This window comes from Cupressus sempervirens, chromosome 8 (assembly GCF_028749045.1).
Source record: "Cupressus sempervirens isolate cs-2001-9-10 chromosome 8, ASM2874904v1, whole genome shotgun sequence".
NCBI lineage: Eukaryota > Viridiplantae > Streptophyta > Pinopsida > Cupressales > Cupressaceae > Cupressus > Cupressus sempervirens.
In genome coordinates, this window is record NC_143125.1 from 444,761,212 (window position 1) to 444,770,802 (window position 9,591).

Consider the following 9,591-nt stretch of genomic DNA (forward strand, 5'->3'; position numbering starts at 1 on the left):
ATGTCTCCTCCAAGGTTGCACATGAGATATCTTTCCTCCAAAACTCCATATATCCTCAAAGTGTGTCTAACACCTCCTTCAATGCTATGGAAACAATCATCACTGATATGTCTCTCATGAGATGCCTTTCCTTTGAAAGTCCACATCTCTTTTGGGTGTATCTAATTCCTCCTTGAGTGCTCAAAAAATCATATTCAAATCCCCCCAACCCCTGCTCTTTGGAAGTAAAATCATGTTTTCAAGCCCCCTCTTCTCTTTAGGGCCAGAAATAAGTCAAGCCCCCTCTTATCTTAAAGGACAAATCTACCAAGTCTTGAATTTAAAGTGACACAAATGGTTGCTTCTCATGCAATAATATCTCTAAGAAAGAAGTAGCTCAAGATGATAAAATTCCTCCTGTCTCTATTGCATCTAGCCCCTTGCATTGTTATATTACTCTTTATCTATATGATGACTCACAATTCCTTAAAAACTCCATCCCATTTACTAAAGATGGCCTCAAAATCACAAGTAATGTTTGTAATATGTGCAAAGATGACTTTAACAAGTGATAGACCCGTACCTCCAAAAAATAATTTCATTGTTCAAAAGTGTAAATCTAAAAGGACAAATTTTTTGGACTAACCTCCAACCTTCCCCTTTGGGATTCATGACATGGCTTAGCTACCTCCTATGTTCTATAAGTCTAGTGGTTGTATTGGCCATTAACAAGATGATCTTTTGGTGCAATGATAACTATAGCTTGTAACAAGTGGTATCAAAGCTTGGTCACAGGTTCAAATCTGCTCGGGTAATGCTAAGGGGGGAATTGTTGGACTAATCACTAGCCTTCCCCTTTAGGATTTGTGACATGGCTTAACCGCCTCTTGTGTTATATAAGTCTAGTGGTTGTATTGGGCATTGACAGGTTGATCTTTGGGTGCAACAACAACTCTAGCTTGTAACAAAATTGATACCCTTTGTAGGGTAAATCTTTAAATTGTTAAAGAGGCAAATTTATGTCTTGAGCATCACAACACTAGATTAGACTTCCCTCAACTCCATAAAACCTCTTACAATAATGTTTATACATCGCAGAAATCTATAATTCTTTTAATATAGGTTTGTTGTGATCTAATAAAGGGTTTGTATCATTTGAACCAACCCATAAAGTCATTAGGTCTATGATATACAGTTAAAAGCCCAAAGGTGTTTTATAAACCTTGGGTCTCATCATACCAATATGACCATGGTAAGAATTTAGAATGGGTTGTAATAAGTGCTTTTATATTTTGTTGACCAATAATGGCCTTAGAAATGACCCTAAGATGTATTTTGATCATTACAAAGGTCCTAGAAGAAAAATTGTCAAAGTTGTAACTGTAGACACCCAAAAATTGGCAAAGACCTAAAACAACACAAGTTCCAATCAAACGATGCAAATTAAGGATAAAATTAGAGGAAAAAAATAGACTTTAAATCAGTCGTTACATCAGGTCATTAATCAATCAAATCATCTATCAAATTAAAAAGGACCTAAATCAACTTTGAAAAGGGGAAAAACAATTCACAAAATCACAAAATGAAATAAAAAAAGGAAAAAGGAAAAGAAAAAAGTTGAAAATAAATGGAATATTTATTAAATTAATAAAAGTCATTTATCCTCACAAAAGTGAAAATCCTCCTTTTTACATTTAAAAGAATGAAAAATCCTCTTTTATCCTCACAAATTAAGTTTATTGGACTCTTCCTCTTGGTGCCTTATGAAATATTTACAGTTTCACCATTACCCTCTAGTCAAAAATGAAATCCTAATCTTTACCCCAACCTCTTGTAAAATCCAATAAATAGGAGGGAAATTCAACAATGGTACCCAAGTTTGATGCATTTACACTATAGGCATATTTAGAGTTATCTTATTAGCATGTTAGCATTGTTATTATAGTGAATTCATGTCATTCTACTATCTTTTTAGCATTGTTGTGTTGTTCATTTGATATCATTTAGCACTTTTTAAGCCTATTGCATACATATATCATAACATTCTAGGGTTATCATACTAATATAATCTATATTCTCAGATAGATCTTGCATAAACATTTGTAGATTTGCATTCATAACATACTCCCATTCCAGAATTGTCACTGAGATGCCAGTCTGAGAGCAATATTAGCAGTTGTAGTTAAGGACACCTGGGATGTTCATGGGGTCTCTATTTTATAATGATTTCTTGGTTCTAGATTAGTTCATTATCATTCTATTTTCACTTTGCTCTAAGTTCTCATGAATACGCAAATCCATTGTGTACAAATTGGCTCCCACCATGGGGTTTCGTCTTAAAGCCTCATTTTTCTTTAAGCTTTCTTTCTAATCTTCTATTTTTATTATAAATTTGACTCATTGCAAGTTCTATAGTATTTGAGAAGCTTCATAGCAAGACCAACAAACTTTCAAAGACATTCATGAGCTCGCGAAGATCAGATCTACAATTTTCCTAACACTATAGTGCTTTTAAACACTATTTTAACACTTCTGCATAGTCTTTTAATACATTTGAAGTTTTCTATAATGCATATGAAGCATTCTGTAATGCATATGAAGTATTTTGTAGTGCATGTAGTGCATTTGTATGTTTAAATAGTGCATTTGACTATTTATATAGCGTATTTAAACATTTTTGTAATGCATATGCTATTTTTTGTAGCACATCTAATCATGGTTATTAATTGTCTTATCTAACTTGCAGATCCGATTATTGCTAGTTTACAAATCTCTTCTAGGCTTTCAGGAACTCTCAGGTTGCTAAAACCATGAGGAAGGAATGAAGACCCTCAAAAATGTGCCTAGCCTTTGCTAGCATCAAATCAAGTAAGTAAACCTAGACCCTCATCAATTAAATTGTAGCATTTTTAAATCCATAACCTAGTTTAAGTAGAAGGTTTGATCTCATTGATCTAATTAGAAGTAGGCCTATGCTCTCAACTCACAAGACTTGATCAAAATGCCAAACCTTTAGTAAGGGTTAGTAACAATCAAACAAGGAATGAATAAACACTTAGATTGATTAGGAGCCCCTTTGTCTTTTGTATTTAAGGGCTCTGAATTGAACAAAACCTTGCCTATTGTGTTTAGGGAGATCAAAGTAGTAGGGATATGTTCTCACTCTCTTAGAGTGATCAAACTCCCAAAAATGGTTTTGATTTCTACTTTTCCTACTTTTTACTAGCTATATCCAGCTGTAGAAGGGCTACCTCTTGAGATTTTCCTTAGTAGGGCTGGTGAGAGGGAACACCTTCTAATCTTGCATTTTTAATCGAAAGAAAGCCAACTATGTTTGAAATATAGCCTTCCTCTAGTAGTCTCGTAAGAGATTACACCAAACCTCCTTAACGTTGATGGGAAGCTCTCTATCACAAAGAGGTAAATTCAATAATCATTGGTCAAACACTAAAACTTGATAGTCACAAGCTTTAGACAACCTCATTAGGAAGCTATTTATTTCATTTTTTTAGGTGCGTATAGGTATATTTCATTGTCATTTCTACTACAATTGTGTTTGGATGTGTCTGCTTTAATACATAATAATTTCAACATTTTAGACCATAGTCCTTTCGCGAAGATGCAATTGCAAACCGATACAAAACTTAGCTCAAAAACTATTGAATAACCTAAAATAATGCATCCAGTCCTTAAAATGACGTATTTGACCCTTTTTGTAATGCATATGCATCCTAAAACAATGCATATGACTGAAACAACAATACTTTTGAATAATTAAATAACGCATATGCCCTATAGACTAGCACCTAGTGAATTGCTAAATAATGCATACAATCATTGAAATAGCACATTCAAGACTTTTTGCAATGCATTTGAGGAAAATCCTAAAAGAGAGGCTATGTACACATGCATTTTTCACAAATGAACAATAGGTTTGGACACCCCTTTTCCTTGTTGACATTTGGAAAAAATTGAGAGATTCTAAAACCGACCGTCACCATTTTTCAAACAAGTAATGTTTTAACTCCAACAGAGATTTGTTACTTTAGCCCCACATATCAAGTTAGAAATGAATTGAAAACACACATTCATTCCCTGCTTGACTTCACAAGATTTAGTGTTACCATTGTCAACATTGTCAAACATCCTTTTCAAACATAGCTTGTTTCTTAATTGACTGCAATCTAAAAGAAGCCCTTATATTGTCAAAATGAAAAAGAACTAAAGGAATCCCATCTACATCTCATGCCACTGCATAAAACCAATGTAGTCATGAAACTAAAATGATCACTTGTGTAGGTAAGTGCACGAATAGCCAAGAAAACTATCAAATACACACAATCTTCAAACCTCAGTGAGCCTGTTACACCTACCAACTATTCACCAAATACAACTACCAACAAATCAGCCTTGTTCAACCAAAATTCAAAGCCCTTTTTCAAAATTGGTTCATCCAACATGTGGGATGAGAAGAGTATTGAAACCAAAATTGAAGATTTTAAGAAAAACCCTAAGCTTGTTGATATCATGGACAAGATACTTGAAAGACACAAAGAATGCTACTTGCTAGCATTAACACAACAAGGTACAAAAATACCATCTAATTTTGATGTAACAAACCTTAAATGAAACAAAGAAGGATCACCATTGGATGTTGTTATTGTAATACCCTAAAATTGGCACATTGCCATATTAACCAATTTCGATCTATTTTGATCAACCCTAAGTCCTATTTTACTAGGCAATTCTCATTTTGATTATTGCTATTTGATTGAATGATCAGATGTAGAAAACCCCAATCTGCATATATCACATTCTCTATTTAATTCCTAAGTATCGACTCAAATTAGCTACATTAAACCTATTGATTAGATTTAATTTAATTTAAATCATTCATACTTTGGTTAAATTAAATTATCTCTTAGAGCTAATGTGTAAAGGAATTAAATTGATTTAATTTAATAATTTTCTTATCTTAATTATTGGGTTTAATTACTCAATTAATTAAAATATGCATTTATGAGGTCATATCTCATTTTATTAAATTAAAATAACCTTCCAGATCCTTCTCTTCAATTCAAGAATGGGAATTCTAAGAGATCTATCTCTAGAATTGGAATTGAATTAATCAACTTATTCTCACACTCAGGTGAATTTCATTTAACTCTTCATTATGCTCAGGATATGAGTTAGTTAACCTCACCTACACTAGGAATCTTCCATCCTGACTGAATCTCAACTTCAATCTTGACCATTCATTCAGGTTGATCTCAACCCTTGATTGATTTTGGGAATTCTATTTAAGAGGCTTCTAATTCCTCATTATAGAGGTTGGGAATTGAATTGCATTGAATTACTATCAAAATACTTACTCACTTGTTTAATATTTTCATAGCTTTCTTTGCTTAGCATTAATATCATATAGATTAAAATGCACTCCTATAGCTTAATTTTCTTTTATTTGTTATTAGATTAAATTATATTTTCATTTAGATTAATTGCACTATCATACAACTAAATAAATCCTTTGTACTAAAAGATCTCATTGCCTGCTTCGTAGTCTAAGAGCAAAGGCAAAATCCTTCTAGTTAGAAGGCAATAGGTCACATTGATTAGATTATTTGAAGGAACAATTCAATGTTCATTCCAAGATGATCTCTTAGATAAAGACCATGTTGAAGTGTGTGAGAATCTGAGGCCCACAATTCACATATACAGTTACACAAAAACTACAAGACTTACAACTAGAAATGGAAAGGATGAAAAGAGGGAAGATCTAACCCACAAAATTTAGCCTCAAGAAGGTGTGGCCCTCTTATTCGAAAAAGTATCACCTTCACACCTTTCTTGTAGAACATGCAACTAGCAAAATATGATAAGTACTTTGGTACATCCAATCCTCAAGATCACCTTTGACAATTCGATACTCTAAGTATGGAATTTGTCCACGAAACCACTTACCTAATGCGGTTGTTTCCTAGAAGCCTATGAAGGCAAGCCATGGAGTGGTTCTCCAAGCTAGCTTCCAACATTAAGTCCTTTGATCAACTAGCCTCAATATTTATTACCTAGGGTTTTGGAACCCTAAATATTTCCCCTCTTAACTCAAAAACGTGAGAGACTAGAAACCTTTAAAACTTACACATTATTTTGCATGTATATTATTTAATTCTTTAATGAATTAAATATAATTCAAGTTAAATGCAAAGTAATTAAATATTAAACCATTGGTAGACCACTCCAATTTCTCATATAATTAATTCTATCAAGAGTTAATTATCAATATTGAAATTTTTGTTAAAAAAAAGTGAATTGGTAAGTTGAAGGGGGTAAGATAAATGTGAAAGAATTTAAAATAATTAATTCTTTAAAAGAAATAATTATCATTGTAACATGAGGCATTTGTAGAAAACTTGTACGAAGAGAAATTCTTGGGGAATGGGCTAGATTGGAAAAGGAATAATTAATTCTTAAAAAGAATTAATTGTTATTGTAATGTGTCTTAAAAGATAAAAGATTTGTGAAAGGGAGTTATGGTAGTTCAGAAACTACTCGGGTAGGATTTCTTTAAAAGGTGGAAATTTTATTGTAAGGGGATTCTTCTCCCATTTCATAGGTATGTACTTTAGGTTTTCAAATTTGTAATGAGAAAGGGTTCATCTCTTTGTAGATACTAAGACAAAAATACTTTTGTTTTAAGGTTCTATACTTTGAATTTTGAATACAGTATTTCTTGAATTAGTAGAAAATTTAAATAAAATTCTATAGTTTTATGTGTTGAAGCTTTGTAAAGTAGATACTATTATCTGCTTTATAGTAATTTGCATTCTTAAGAATGCTTGTTATGTGTGAAAGTTAAGTTATATTTGTTGTGTAGTCTAGACTTATTTCTTTGAATCTTGAAGGTTGTGGGAGGTGGAAATCATATTATTACTCTGTTTATCCATTTTTTTAACATTTAATCATGTGGATGATACCAATTGTTAAAATGAAGTGGTTTTTCAATATTCACTTTTATCTTGTATTCATGAGATGACTTAAGCTTTTCAGTATTTTAAGCAAAATACTCATTAGGAAGATTTTCCCTCAATAGAGGACTCACTAATTATCTTTTCATAAAAGGTTCGCTGCACCTTACATAACACAGCAAAATTTCAAGCAAAGAATTCCTTATTTGTAATTAGGAATTCAATCGACTAGTCTACAGACTTTTCTGTTATTCAAAAGTTTTAAATCTTGGGAAAAACTATTCACTAACAATATTGATAGCACAATATTCATTTAATATCGAAAGGGAAGTTACCATGATTGTTTTTTGTAATACCAAACAACTGCTAGGAGAATTCTTCAAGGTGTTCCTACAAAGATGGAGGCATACCTTTGTCAAATATCATCGGGACATCCCAAATAAAGAAAAAATGGATATATTGATTAATAGCCTCTCTAAACCAATGAATTACTAGTTGTAACTTCAAGGTCCTAAGGACTTGAAAGCTACATTAGAAAATGCAGCCAAAGTAGAAGAGACCCTGGAAAACAATGATATCATCAAGCTATCAAAAGATGGTAAGGGTTTCTCAAACAATTCCTCACAGACTCACAATAATTTTGATCGGTCCACCAATCAAAAAAAGTCATGGTGGAGAAATACCAATAAAAATATAGTCAATGATGGGGTGGTTGAAGATAATCATGTTAAACCAAAAACTCAAGCCCATCCAAACTAGCAATATCCTATTGTCAATAACACCAGTGTGAATACTAGACAAAATCCACCTAGACAAGATGATGTTCATCCATTTTAATAATGTAACATGGCTACTTCTTCAACATCCAATCAATAAGTAGCCTATAATCAAGCTCCTCCCCTAAGAGGATATCAATCTTCTAATATAGCTATTGGAGTGTCTTATGAGAGTGCATTGCAAACACTCTTAGCTAATGAACTCATTGTACTTCATGAGGCCAAGCCCTATGAACCACAAGTGGTGGATTGATAAGCACTTTTGTTCCTACCACCAAAATAGAGGGCAGTTAACCAACAACTTCTATGCCCTTAAAGGGGCTATACAAAAATTGATCAATAATGGACTTATTGAAGTGAATAACCTTTGCAACAATGAAGACCACATGACCTTCAAAAACCCTTTCATGAGTCATGAGAAGGGTGAATCCTCTAGAGCACACTAGAACATTTCTTCCCATGATAAAGTTAATTATGCCCATCACTACGATAACACTATTAATATGATCTCTAGATTCAATGATGTCATAAATATCATCATAATTAAAGACAAAATTAAGAAACAATTATCAAACGCTATTACCCAACATCAAGCCTCTAAAGTCATTCTACCAGGGCATGTAACTCATTCTGATCATGCAACCACAAGTTCTGTTGTACCCAAATACAACCTAGTTGACCAGCTATTGAAGACTCTTACCCACATTTCCATCTTCAAACAGCTACAGTATCACCTGAACATAAGGAGATCCTTACTAAATCCTTAGTGCCAAATGACTTGGATGTTAGTAGACTCCAAAACATGGTAAGTAACCTTGTCACCCCTCATTGTATATCTTTTTCAACCCAAGATGACACATTTGTCATTCACTTGCAAAATTCTTTGTTGTACATTGAACACTTTATTCATAGAAACAGAGTAAAAAAAGTCTTGGTTGATGGTGGGGTAGGCCTAAATATTTGCACACTTAATTTGGTAAGAGCCTTAGGGTATACAAAAGATTTGGTTGATCCAAAAAAGAAAATCACCATTAAGGATTATGACGATGAGAAGAGATCCTCCAAGGGCATGGTCATTTTACCAATAAGGGTTGGGCCTATTGCAAAGGAAACTATTTGTCAAGTTCTAGATTTGAAATTAACCTACAACATCTTGTTAGGCAGGTCATGGATCCTTGACATGCAAGCCATCTCGTCCACATACCATCAATTTTTAAAATTTCATTACATGGGGCAAGTGGTAACCATATCAGGGGATCAAAAGTATATTCAGTATTGTGACGCTCTCATCCCTCATAATAGGGAATAGATACACATCCTAACAAGTGTTGTTAGACAATCCACATTAGCAAACAACTCCATATTTATAGGTCAAGACAACAACCACTTATCTACATCAACAAAGGGTAAAGAGAAAGTGGGTTGTGTTGGTTCATAGATGGTTTTGACATTTGAGTGTCAACACACTTAACCAATTTCTACATTGAAGCCGAGTACACTATGTATGCCGAGCCACAATATGTGCCGAGTTAGAATTCCAATAGGTGCCGAGCAGTATGTAAGTGTCGAGTGACATATAGGTGCTGAGTCATAGTTGATGTCGAACAAGTCAAAATGCTTCATATGTTGAGTGAGCCAGAATCATATATGTGTTGAGCAAGGCAAAGAGTAATAGGTGTCGAGCAAGCTAGGATAGTATATGTGCCAAGAACCAGTAGTTCAATATGTGCTCAGTAACATAGAATCAACATATGAGTTTGTGCCCTCATAAAATTAGATGTAAACTATTTTTGGAGCCAACATAGAGAGATTTCGAAAGAGAAAAAGGATAAGAAAGAATCTTTTAATGCGATCAGCATGCAACCAAT